The following is a 12,464-nucleotide window of genomic DNA, read 5'->3' as shown; positions in this document are numbered from 1 at the left end:
GCGAGTCGGATGGCTTTGCGGGCATTGGAAGAAGAAGGTGGGGGGGCGTGGAAGTCGGCGCCCGGTGCGGCGCGGAGGAAGGAGGAGGAAGAGGAGGGAAGGTGGCAAACGGGCCGCGGAGGTCGGCCGCGGAGGAAGACCGAGCCAGCCGAAGGGTCAGCGCCTTTGAGCTGGTCAGCTCCGGCCGGTAGCCGCCGCCGCCGCCGCAGAGGGAAGGGTGAGCCAGAGGCGCTTGGCTCGAGATTGCCCCCCTCGAGGGAACGGGGGAGGGTCTCCAGGGGAGCGTCGGCCTGGCAGCGCTGTGGGAACGAACCGGCGGACAGAGTCCTCCTCTCGGCGCGCTTTAGCGCAGTCCCTCCGGGGGTTTGGCGGGCAGAATCGGGACAGCAAAGAGCCCGACTTAGCGAGACCCTCCTCTCTCTTCTAGCCCTGGGTCTGAGGCTTGTGAGATTCCCCGAGGAGACTCCGTCCCCTGACTTGGTTCCTCCGGGTTCCTGTTCTTGGGCTAAGATTCCTGTTATTTCCCCTCCCTATTTATTTGTTTCTGGAAAATCTGCGCGGATTAACTAGCAGGTGTGTTTGGCCGGGTAGGGAGGAGAAAACGGCTTAGGAGTTAAGTAAGTAGCTCTTTTGGTTGGTCTGATGCTCTCTGGGTGTCCCTTCCTGCAAACCGATCCCCTCATTTACACAGAAGGCAGCTCCTCGGTTTATCTTTCTGTCTCTTTCTCCTTTGGGGTCCCGGGGTCTCGCCTCCCTCTTTGGCAGCTGGAACGTTTCACGGGGCTAAACCAAAACAAAAGTGACATCCTCCCCTTCTCCCCACCCCCCCACCCCCCCAAGGAAAAGGGTGAGCCAATCCAGACTGCAGAGCCTGTAGGTCACTAGGGAAGAGAGGCCTAATTATCCACAGGTCCCAGAGATGGAGAGGGGGTGTGTGTGGCTGCCGACCTCAAAGTGTGGGGCATGAAAATGGGGGCGAACCAGCCATAAGTCCTTCCCCCCCCCCCAAGCGAGTTGATACTCAATCCTCTTTTGCATATGTCGGTCTTCTGGCCCAATCGCCCAGTGTTAACTAAACTCTGAAAGATTAAATAGCTTCCTTTGCTGGATCTGATTGGAGTCAGCCTTGGAACTGAGAGTTAGGAGCAGCTGCCTGTCAACCTTTCCCATTAAGTACGGATGGAAACAGGGCATGGCTCATTCTTGGCCTTTTCCCTCCTCTTCCTCTGAAAGCAAAGCCTTGAAATGCCCCCCAAAAAGAGAGAAAGCAAAACTTACTTCTCCTCCCGTCTCTTCCCTTTACAGAATTGCTCTAGAAGTCCCCGTTGGCCAAAGTGAGAACGTTCCTAAAAGGTTGCCCCCCGTTCCTGAGGAATAAACCCCTCGAGTCCCTGATGGTTGACCTCCTTCTCTTTGGTTCCTTTTCCACTAGTTTTGAACTTTGGCCTTCGTAGACGGCAAAAAAACAAAAACAAAAAACAAACCCTGAACGGATGTGTGACGCAGTGAGCTTCGGAGAATCTGGGGGAACTCTCACTTGAGTAATTTGGGGGTAAGTTACAATGTTGTGGGTTGGGTTGGGTTGGGTTAGTCCCAGCAACAGCCTTGCCTTAAAACTAGTGAGTCACTGTTCCCCCCTCTTCCCTCTGGTTGTGTGTTGTAGTAGATAACCCGCTGCCTTTGCTGCTGTATAATTTCTGCTGGAGGTGCATGCAATGAAATGTCAGCCTTGTGCAGTTCTGGTGTGCTCCGACATTGTATCAGATTTATGGAGGGGTGGCGGTGGAGGCAGAACCTAATCCAGAACAGGGCATAAAGGGAAGATACATTTATTTTTATTTCTGTGTACATCAGCAGTAAAAACAACCAACTGGCTACAATCCATGGATAAATGCTCGGCTTTGAAGATTAACATTTCTCTTGCTCTTGCCAGTTGAAAAGTATCAAAAGTATCCTGAAAAAGGTGCCGGAGCTAATGTTACCCTTTCCAAAATAATCCCCGGGGATCGTTATATAAATGTTATTTGGCACTCCTTTCAGGAAAAAAAAAAAAAAAAGAGCAACCGAGCTGGGGTTTGCAAACTTTTTCAGAAGTTTTGTTCAAACTCTTTGCTGATCAAGACATAAGCCGTGCTGAATTCAGAGAAGCTTATTGTTTGGGAACGTTCATTGCAATAATAATTCTGCAATATTTCTATACAGCTGCATGCAGGTTATCAAAGCTACCGGTGCTGCTTTCCTGCTGGGGTGTGGGATTGCTTCCAAACCCATAGAATAATTTAAAAAGAGAGCTTAGTTTTGAAAACATGTTCAGGCAAGGTCTCTCAAACTTTATCTGATACACACAATGATGGAAGGGTGTCCCTTCGTTGCTGTTGTACCGCTTCTGTGTTGAAAGAGAAGTAGGGTTTTTAGTTCTGCAGAAATCCCAGGAAATGATCACTCTGCTTCATGTATTGAGTGAGGGGTGTTTTATATTCAGCTGGCAGGCCCTGTGCAAAAGATTTATTCTGCCTCCAATAAATAGAAATTTACAGAGGTTAGCTATTTTTTTTCCCCCTCTTGTCTATCATAAACTTTAACTACATCACTGAACGTCTTAACGGAAAGCGGCGCTGTAGAAATTCACCTGGAAAAATTTCAAGGCAGGAAAGCTGAAAGGAAAAGCTAGAGCAACGCCTTCTTGCTTTGAGGTGCATCTTTGGCTCCTTAAGCAAGTTGTCAATGTTTTCTTCCTCCCGGAGCTCCTCTGTGCCCTCCATGTCAACGTCACATCGCCTCCTCAGTGTGCTTTGTGTGATGGTAGTGACTCTGCCAGACAAACAGGCAATGCTCCGGTCTGTTTCTGATCTAACAGCTAACCTCCCAGAATGCATGTTCCCTTTCCTATTGATTCACGAGAGGATGATGGGCTGAACACTCTAGCTTTTTAGAGTTCCTCTTTGGCCACTGGTTCTCAGCTCTCGTTCCAAGCACAGAGTCCTCCTGTGACTGCTCATGTCCAAAGCTTAGCATAGGGTTCTCCTATTGTCTTTGAAAGCTGGTGCCATTTGTGAATCCTTTCAACTTAGTTTCTGCGGAAAGGAAACATCATAGGAGGATGCAAGGGGGGCAAGGTGTGCAGACCAAGTGGGGGACAATAATCCAATATTTGGGGATGGGGTATGGCTTTTATTATTAGTATTATTACTCTGTTGCTTTGGATGTACATTGAGCTTCTGCACTGGAGACAAATTCCTTGTGTATCTAATCACACCTGGCCAAATAAAGCCTATTCCATTCCATTCTAGTCTAGTCTAGTCCATTCCATTCCATTCCTTTCTATTCTATTCTACTCTATTCTTATTCCTTATTCTATTCTATTCTATTCTATTCTACTCTATTCTTATTTCTTATTCTATTCTATTTTATTCTATTCTATTCTACTCTACTTCTATTCTATTCTATTTTATTCTTATTCTATTCTACTCTATTCTATTCTACTCTATTCTTTCTATTCTATTTATTCTATTCTACTCTATTCTTATTCCTTATTCTATTCTATTTTATTCTATTCTATTCTATTCTACTCTACTCTATTCTACTTTATTCTTATTTCTTATTCTATTCTATTCTACTCTACTCTATTCTACTCTATTCCTATTCCTTATTCTATTCTACTCTATTCTTATTCCTTATTCTATTCTATTCTATTCTATTCTATTCTATTCTATTCTATTCTACTCTATTCTTATTTCTTATTCTATTCTATTTTATTCTATTCTATTCTATTCTACTCTACTCTATTCTACTCTATTCTTATTCCTTATTCTATTCTACTCTACTCTACTCTGTTTATGATTCTGTAAGTTTATTGCTGTGATCCCCACAGAGGACCATGCAAATCTTAAACAGATTCAATGTTTGCACATCTATTTTTTTAAAAAATGGCATGCTGTTGTCACAGTTCCTACAAGTCAGTCCGAACGATAGTGATTGGAAGCTTGGTTTTGTTTGCAAGAGGATAGGCCTCAAGCCTAGATTGCCTGCTCTGCTTATCAGCAGCCCAAATACAGCACTTAAAACTGGGTGCAAAAGATATTAAGCATTTTCAGCCAAGGAAATTGGAGTGAAGTGCCAGAACTGACTGTGCAAAAATCCCCGGCTGAGTTACTTCAGGTCAGTTATTTTGTTGTTGCCACAGTATTGTTCAGGAGGTGAGAGTAGCTGGCCTTCCTTTTCCTTTCTGAACTTCAATGTTTTTACTACACACTCTGGTGTTAACCTCTTGCTTGAATGGCTGACAACCTTTCCATTTAGTGATCATTCTAAGTTACAGTGGCACTGAAAAAGTGACTTATCATCATTTTTCATGCTTACAATTATTGCAGCAACCCTGCTGCCATGTGATCAAAATTCGGATGCTTGGCCATTGACTCATATTTATGATGGTTGCAGTGTCCCAGGGTTGTGTGAACCTGTTTTGCGACGGTCTAACAAACCGAGTCAATGGGGAAGCAAGATTCACTTTACAATCGTGTTACTAACTTAGTAATTGCAGTGATTCGCTTAACAACTGTGGCAAGAAAGGTCATAAAATAGGGGCCAAACTTGCTTTAAAAACTGTCTCGCTTAGCAACAGAAATTTGGGGCTCCATTAGGGTTGTAGGTCGAGAGCTACGTGTACTTCAAAGCTGAGGAAACCTAGCTTGGAACTCTCACTATGGAAGTCTTTAGCTTCCAACAGTTGCAACCAAGAAAGTTTGAAGAGTTTTCAAGTCAGGCACGAATGCTGTGAAGGGACACCGTCCCTTCTTTATCCCCGTGAAGAGTGACCACCATCAAACCTTCACTATATGGATTTATCAGATCTTGGGCGATAATAACAAGCATTGCAAAACTCAACTGAGTTAAGGTTCATGACTGGCTGTATCTTGATGGTCTTCAGCCGTTGTGTTAATTCACAGCACAACTTATTTGGTTGTAGCTTTGCATGCACTTAGTCATGATGTTTTAAGAAACCAGGGTTTCTGGGTTATGTGCATTTGTGTGGAGTATTTATGAAGCCATTCTGAAGCACACCATCTTTTAGAACATGCGTCATGCCCCTGTCGGAATCTGAATCTGAGGAGCAAGCCGGACAGGGAATGGGAGTGTGGCTCCGTTGGCTGTGGAGGAGGCTGGGGAAGGGCAAAGTCTGGCTGGGCAGAGCAGGGAAGAGGTAGAACAAGGGAGAGGGAGTTCAGAGGAAGAACCAGGCCCACCCCCTCTTCATCCTAGAGCATACAGGGAGGAACGGAGAAGAGAGCAATATGGGTTGCATGGCTTATGAGGGAGGAAAGGGCCCTGATTCCCTTCATTAGCCACAGCTGGGAAAGCAGTTGATAAGAAAGACAGGCTGTGTGTGATAGGTTGCTGGAAGCAAACATGACTTTATCCTGTGTTGTTGTGGCTTATCTGTGTTCCTGGTGTCTTCCCAACTGTGTGAGTTTTGCCGTGCCTTAAAGTCTGAAATTCTTGCTTCTGCCCTGCCAAACTAATTACTTCAGTTTGGCTTGTTTGGACTTTAAGTTACAGTTTGTGTTGCTCATGTTTTGGACTTAATTTTCTGAAGTCAAAGGCTGTTCCTGGGAGAGTCCAGCCAGAAGATAACCAGGACCTTGGGGGCAAAGTTGGAGCTAATAAAGGGACTCCTACTGATTATCTGACTGTGTTGCCTTTGTGCCATGCCCTGTGTCATCACAGGGACACTATGACAGTTATATGCACAAGGACTGGGGTGAGAGATAAGTACCTTGATCCACATATTAAACATATGGCCCAGTGAGAGGCCCATATTAAAACAACATACCTCATATGTGTGGCCAGAATCTGAAAGCAACACTTAATACAGCACAATTTCTGACTAAAATGGTCTTATCTGACTGTGTTGCCTTCATGCCACACCCCGGCTTATCACAACATGTATGAATACTTGTGTAAGCAAATCTCCTCTGTAGTCAAAGTGGTGATTTCTTCCTCTTATTTTTAGCCCTGTTGTTGGTTATTTGTGTTACAAAAATCCAAAATCTAATGTATTAAGAGACAGAAATAAGGTTTTGTGTCAAAGCCATGACTACCAAACTTCTTAACTATTTTCCTTCCCCTAGACTGCTAGTTATTTCAGTTTTTAAAATGACAGGATAAGAAGTAGACAGATGTCTCTATTCCTTTTAATATCCAGCAAGGAATAATTGCTAGCTGAGCATGGATTTATTGTGGAAATTCTGAAAGCTTTATGCATGGCTGGGTGGGTTTTTTGTTTTTTTTAATGTAAATAAAATGTATTATCACCATTATGGAATGACTCACAGACAAGGCTCCTTAATTACTATTTTTGCTCCATTAAGAAACAAAGTGATTACATATCTGCTCATTACATATATCTGTTAATTCTAGGCCTAGAATGTCAACATGACTTTTCCCAGTTGTAGAAATTAAAGAAAATTCCTCAGGAGCAGCTCTAGAATTTGCGGACAGGAGAGCATTTATTATGGCAAAGTATTTTTGGGGGGGTCTTTAAAAATCTGGCATCCAAATAAAATTGTTGGTTCTGTCAAAAATTCTTGAGAGGACAGTCTTGAGGTCTATTTTTTTGCTTCTGATAAGCTGCTATGGTTGTGTTAAAATTCATCTAAAGCTGTGTTTTATGAAGTTGTTACTCTGCTTGGTGAGTAGCTGCCAACTTCAGGCTAAAAGGAAACTGTGTTGAGATCTTTGTTCTCATGTTCCATGGAAAAAGAGCTGAGCGAAAAATCCCATTATGAACCTTATCACAATGTTTTTCAACCCATCTCTGTATATTGGGATAGGAATGTCTGTTTCCTTTCCCTTTTCATGCCTATGTGGGTCATCCCACACAGCTGTTCACAAAAGCCTGGTGTTCTGTTGTGGTTGTTGCTGTTGTGGTTGTTGTTGTTTTCAAAGCTGAATCCTTCAAAGAGAGGGAAGCTAAGATGCTTCTACTTCCGCAGGTCCATTTCCACGCGGCCAGAAAAATGGAATCTGGCTGGACTATTTAAGAGCAAAGAAAGTTTTCAGCCTTCTTTTCAAGGGTTCCAGAAAAACGTGTAGAACCAACAGATTGTGGCATATTAATTTGAACATTTGCAATGTGGGCATATGGTTGTTTTTTTGGGGGGGTTGTTTTTTAATGTGGGCATATGGTTGTTTTTTTGGGGGGGGGGATTGCTTTGAAATTTAAAGACTTGTTTTGCCTCTAACAATAGACTGTCAAGATGACTTCCCAAGGTATCAACTAACTATAATTTACAGGCAAGGCAAGATGAGAACAAACATTGCGATTTGCATCACATCCGGGTATGAAGTCTATTCTCCCCAACATTTTTCCCAGTTGCACTAAGCTTTTGTTAACTAAACCAGATTAGCATTTTTAACAAACCCCCCCCCCCCCAAGTGAACTTCCACCGTTCTTTTATCTCGGACACTGTATGTGTTGTTAATCCATCATCTTGTCTTTGGCCACACCAAGCAATTGGCTCAATAACCCTTTGGAGGAACTATTCAGTTGTGAACAATGGAGCTGGCAGCAACCCTTTCTCCGCCCCCTCTCCTTCTATGCCACTGGCAGCATTGTCTGTCTCTGATGACTGAAGTTAACATCCAAAACGGGATGTTTCTTTTGTGTTCACTGGGTTTAGTCACTTGCTCCAACACAGCTTAGCAGGCACACCTGCAGAGGAATAGAAGCAAGGTTAGCAGTAGCTTCTGGGACATCTGGCACTGCCAAGCTCTCCAAAGGGGTACTTTTTATTGATTTGTGACATTTGTCATTGGCTTTTTTTTCAACCCCCTCCCCAAAAAAACAATTCTCCTTCCTCCATCTGATGCTATCCAGATGTAACAAACCCTGTTAATTTCATTGGCATGGCTCATCTAGTGAAGAGAAGGACCAAGGGAGGCAGGAGAGCAGTCTTCCAATATTTGAGGGGCTGCCACAGAGAGGAGGAAGGGGTCAAGCTATTTTCTAAAGCACCCAAAGGCCAGACAAGGAATAATGGATGGAAACTGAACAAGGAGAGATTCAACCTGGAAACAAGGAGAAACTTTCTGACAGTGAGAACAATCAACCCATGGAACAGAAGTTGCCTTCGGAAGTTGTGGGAGTGCCATCACTGGAGGCTTTCAAGAAGAGACTGGACTGCCATCTGTCAGAAATGATGTAGGATCTCCTGCTTGGGTGGGGGGTTGGACTAGATCAGGGGTCCCCAACCGCCGGTCCGCGGACCGATACCGGTCCGCGAAACAACTCTTACCGGGCCGCTGGTTGCTGGGCGCCGCCATCTTTTTTTGGTAAAAAAGTGCTTCCGGTGAGCTTTTCCGGTAGAAAGCTCACCGAAGCACTTTTCATCAAAAAGATGGCGGCGCAACGCTCGGTGAGCTTTTCCGGGTAGAAAGCCATTTCTGCCGAAAAAGCTCACCGGGCGCTAGCGCATCTTTTTGACAAAAAGTGCTTCGGTGAGGTCACGGAAGCACTTTTCAAAAGATGGCGGCGCCCAGTTGATGCCGGTACCGGGCCGCGGCGCCCAGCTGATGCCGGTACCGGGCTGCAGCGTCAAAAAGGTTGGGGATCCTTGGACTAGATGACCTACAACATCCCTTCCAACTGTTAATCCTGGGGTGATGGTGGAATTGTGAGGTCCTTGGTGCTCTCTGAGCACGGTTGTTTTCTTGCAGATGTTTCATTACCCAGCTAGATAAAGTCATCAGTGGTACAAGGGAGAAGGTCCTGTTCTTTTTTTATATATTAGTCTGACTATATCTTGTCAGTATTGGTGGGGGTGTTCTTGGAGATTCCTTGATTAAGCTGTTGTTTACTGTTAGCTTGTTTGTCAGAGTCGGTAGTTCCTTGATTGGGGTATTGTTTATTTTGTGGCTGTTTGTCTAGTATTAATCTCTGCCTTTCTGAGTTTTGATTGCTAGCAAAAAAGGTGTTACTACCTAGTTGGATAGCGAGACATCTGTAAGAAAACAATCAAGCTTGGAGAGCACCAAGATCATAGTTCAACCCTGAACTACAAATATTCTCTTCTATGATAGTGGAGGTTGTACTGAAATCTAATATTTCAGAAGAAGAGACCAAATTGAAAATAAAAATGTTGTTGTATACATTTAAAATAAGGAAAATGTTGCTGAACCAAGTGATAAACTTGTCTCGGCCAGTTGGGGTTCTTGTAAAGTGATTATGATAATCTAAGAGGTATAGAATGGAATGGAATGGAATGGAGAGAAGGGGATATAGAGTAGAGTAGAGTAGAGTAGAGTAGAGTAGAGTAGATTAGAGTAGAGTAGAGTAGAGTTGGAAAGGATCTTGGAGGTCTTCTAGTCCAACCCCCTGCTTAGACAGGAAACTCTACACTACTTCAGACAAATGGTTATCCAACCTCTTCTTTAAAACTTCCAGTGTTGGAGTATTCACAACTTCTGGAGGCAAGCTGATCTATTGGTTAATTGTTCTGTCAGGAAAAATCTCCTTAGTTCTAGGTTGTTTCTCTCCTTGATTAGTTTCCACCCATTGCTTCTTGTCTTGCCTTCAGGTGCTTTGGAGAATAGCTTGACTCCCTCTTCTTTGTGGCAGCCCCTGAGATACTGGAAGACTGCTATCATGTCACCCTTAGTCCTTCTTTTCATCAGACTAGACGTACCCAGTTGCTGCAACCGTTCTTCATATATTTTAGCCTCCAGCCCCCTAATCATCTTTATTGCTCTTCTCTGCAGAGCCCCTAAAAAAGGAATAAACTCATACCTGGGTCACCTAGCAACTGGTATTTGAAGTCTTGCATTATGGAGGCATAACACTGCCATCTGTAAGCATTGGTAGATCTGTCCTCCACTGACATCAGATGAGTTTCCTGAGCAAATCTGGGTGGGATTATATTCTTCTTAATGCCTTTGTTTTAGATTAATGCTTATAAATCGCTACTGGAAGTGGGAATATTGGATTAACTGATTTGGATAAACTGGATCAAGTATTTGATGGCCACAGTAGACAAAGCATTCTCTGTGTTGATAAGAGTTCCAAATATAACCCTTCTCCTCAACTGTGAAGTGGTTCCAGCAATATTACTCAACTTTAGTTTTCACAACCACTGTAGGCCAGGTGCTTTGTGAGTGTCTAGGAAATCATCCCTCAGGAACTAGAGTTCAGTAAAGGGAAGACGGTTGGCAGGGAAATGTTGGGGAATGAAGGTAAACAAGGCAGGAAATGAATCTTAATCCTGAATTAATTGGCTCGCAACCAAGTCGTGAACTTGTCATTGGGCTGTTAACTTGACTGGAAATTGGCAAAGAGCTAGGATAAGTCATTAGACCTCAGTTTTATACCAGTCTCTCTATATTATCCCTTTTATGTAAAGATTCCAGAGGTTCTTATATAGGTTATAATTTATTGAAAATCCTATTCTCCTCTGTCTAATCCAGGTATTGAATGTGGCGGTGAATTTAGGTGCTCAAATGCCTACTCCTGAGAAGGTAGATCTCGAATAGTGTGGTTAAGGAATCCCATGGAATAATAACATTATTTGAATTTGCACTATTTAAAATGATATTTCTATCGAAAATAAGATCCTTGACAGCTGTTTTTTAGAACTGTTCAAAGTTACAACAGCAGTGGAAAAAGTGACTTATAAGAAGTCCTTGCACATATATGTATACTGATTGATTGATTGATTGATTAGCCTATAGGCCATATCAATGTACAGGTTCAAACTCATATTACCAATAAAATTCTGAACAAACAATTTAAAATGAGAATAGGGTAAAATACAATAGTTATAGGATAAAATACAATGATTTGATACATAAACATGTAAAATAGAATAAAATGACATAAAATTATATTTCTGTATCACCCCTGCAATCTACCCCGATCAGGCCCACATATGCTGATTTCAGTCAGACCATTTTAGTCAGAAATTGTGCTGTATTAAGTGTCATTTTCAGATTCTGGCCACACATATGAGGTATGTTGTTTTAATATGGGCCTCTCACTGGGCCATATGTTTAATATGTGGATCAAGGTACTTATCTCTCACCCCAGTCCTTGTGCATATAACTGTCATAGTGTCCCTGTGATGACACGGGGCATGGCACAAAGGCAACACAGTCAGATAATCAGTAGGAGTCCCTTTATTAGCTCCAACTTTGCCCCCAAGGTCCTGGTTATCTTCTGGCTGGACTCTCCCAGGAACAGCCTTTGACTGCAGAAAATTAAGTCCAAAACATGAGCAACACAAACTGTAACTATAAGTCCAATCAAGGCAAAATGAGATAATTAGTCCAACAGGGCAGAAGCAAGAATTCCAGTCATGAAGGCACGGCAATAACTCAACAGTTGGGAAGATGCCAGGAACACAGATAACCAAAGTCAACACAAGATGAATTCATGTTTGCTCCCAGCAGCTGCTGCACTCAGCATGCATTTCTTTTAAACTCTCATTCCCAGGTGTGGCTAATGAAGGGAATCAGGGCCTTTTCCTTCCCCATAAGCCATGCAACCCATGTTGCTCTCTTCTCCGTTCCTCCCTGCGTGCCCTAGGATAAAGAGGGGGTGGGCCTGGTTCTTCCTCTGAACTCCCTCTCCCTTGTTCTACCTCTTCCCTGCTCTGCCCAGCCAGACTTTGCCCTTCCTCCACAGCCAACAGAGCCACACTCCCATTATCTGTCAGCTGTTCATCTTCCTCCTCGGATTCAGATTCCAGCAGGGGCATGACAATCCCCATCATCAAGTGATCAAAATTTGGACCCTTGGCTGCTTGCCATGTATTTACAACAGTTGCAGTTTCCCAGGGTCATGTGATCGCCATTTGTAACCATCTCAAGACAGCTACCAACTCAACTGATTGTGCATTATTGCTTTTTTTTATTATTATTAAATCAAAATTAATGACTCCAGCAGTAGGGAGGCTAACAGCCCAAGCAGACTGGTGACTTTTTGTCCTGAGCCAAAATATATTCTAACCCATTCTAAATTAAATTGCTTTGATTTAAGTATTTGTCAAAGTTTAATTTACTGTAGGACTTTATTTTTTATTTATTTTTTTACTCGAGTTACTGGAATGCATCCTTTCCTTTTTCCAAGCACAGAACCTGTTGTAGTTAATGGTGCTACCTAACCGAAGGTTGATTTATTATTCTTTAGAGGGGGAGGGGAATTACAATCCAGATCCATAACTATTTGGATTTAAGTCAAAGCAACAAGACCAGACCGAGCAATAGATACCAGACTGCAAGAATGAATTGTTCAGAGTCATAGAGTCTGGGCGGCCAATAACTCTTACAAAATGAATGACTAAATAGAGGAAGTAGACTTTGGAGTGTGCAGGTAAATATAAGTCACTCCATTCAAGTCTTTTCTCCTGAAGCCAATTCTAATGATCATGTTTGCGTGTTACTATATAAATAAGAACAGCTTTCAGCTCTTTCTA

The 12,464-nt window shown here is 43.0% G+C and overlaps 1 protein-coding gene across 19 annotated transcripts in view; it reads left to right on the top strand.

Annotated features, from left to right (window-relative positions):
- The window catches only part of SEMA6D (semaphorin 6D), a 308,201-nt gene that overhangs the window by 234,786 nt on the left and 60,951 nt on the right, over positions 1-12,464 (top strand). For 4 of the 19 annotated variants that reach the window (XM_087972697.1, XM_087972703.1, XM_087972709.1 and 1 more), the window contains exon 2: positions 1,433-1,552. The exons of 11 other annotated variants lie outside the window; for them this stretch is intronic. The gene's annotated coding sequence lies outside the window, so the exon portion shown is untranslated. Of the gene's footprint in view, positions 1-52; positions 218-1,432; positions 1,553-12,464 lie in introns of those variants that run through there. 4 more of the 19 variants (XM_087972704.1, XM_087972696.1, XM_087972698.1 and 1 more) reach the window with 3 other exon arrangements.

Source organism: Notechis scutatus, chromosome 11 (assembly GCF_049901735.1).
Source record: "Notechis scutatus isolate UNSWTSFEM ecotype Mainland chromosome 11, rNotScu1.2, whole genome shotgun sequence".
NCBI classification, from domain to species: domain Eukaryota; kingdom Metazoa; phylum Chordata; class Lepidosauria; order Squamata; family Elapidae; genus Notechis; species Notechis scutatus.
Note: the sequence above shows the minus strand (reverse complement) of the source record. Positions and strands in the feature narration are given on the sequence as shown.